Genomic DNA, 1,087 nt, shown 5'->3' with positions numbered 1-1,087 from the left:
GAAAAAGCGACTCACAGCTCAGCGAGTTGAAGGTGTTTGAAGAGCTGCCAGGACAGAGTGGAGAGAGGATTCTTCGACAGGTTTCTGCAAGGGAGAGAGAACAATGAGACAAATGGTGCCTTCAATGACAGTGGTACTTGAATGCAGCATAGACAAAAAACAAAATATGCCCATTGTAGCCATGTTTAGTGCTGCATTTTCACAAGTTTCTACTTGTTTTTGAGTTTTTTTAAATTGCCTTTGGCTCACGATAACTTGGTATTGACCAACATTATGCAGATATATACTTGGATTTGGCATCATGCTAGTGCTTGATTTCCCTTTACACTGACTGTATGTGAATACCATGTTTATGTCTGTTTGCACTGCTTGACAAAAATGAAAACTGAGTGAAAATATTAACTGTTAGCTTCTCATGTGGGCTGCCACATCCTTGTCACTTGTGAACAAAAGACAGGTTTTTAAATATGTGGGTTTAATCTTTTGCATTACAGTCCTACTTGAATTCTCTTTCCATTTGTATGATAGTTTATGTGGAACATGTTATTGTTCAATTTTGGTGATCCAAAAAATTTATTTGGATTTAGATCCCTGTGTGCAAGATATGGATTGCTACATTAACTTCTTGCACTTGGTGGTGACAACCTTTTGTCAACAAAGGAATTTAGCTTGTATCTTTTTTAACCAGCATTTCAGTCCATCTGTTTGTGGTGTTTGCCAATAAGGAGTTAGTCATGTTATCCTCTTGCACTTACCAAAATACTTTCCAGTAAACAGAAGGTTGTTTCATACTGTATACATGAATTTAATATTATTACAGTTGTGGTTGATTTTTCTTTACACTTGTAACTTGTATGAGAGTTACAAATCTTATTGGCCAGCTTTTTGCGAACGAGACAACTATGAAAGCTTCTCGCAATGGCCCCCGACTAGCTTGTGGTTCTCAATGAGAAATGTTACCTTGGTAGATGGGATATAGTCTGGGGTGGGGGGGGGGAAACACAGGAACCAGTTGTTTGATATCGACTCATTTTGGAAGCCGTGTTCTGTTTTTGTTTCCTCACAATCCAATTGCACGTTTGCTCTT

Source organism: Syngnathoides biaculeatus, chromosome 3 (genome assembly GCF_019802595.1).
Source record: "Syngnathoides biaculeatus isolate LvHL_M chromosome 3, ASM1980259v1, whole genome shotgun sequence".
In the NCBI taxonomy this organism is placed as follows: Eukaryota; Metazoa; Chordata; class Actinopteri; order Syngnathiformes; family Syngnathidae; genus Syngnathoides; species Syngnathoides biaculeatus.
The sequence above is the reverse complement of the archived record's forward strand: the minus strand, read 5'-3'. Positions refer to the sequence as shown.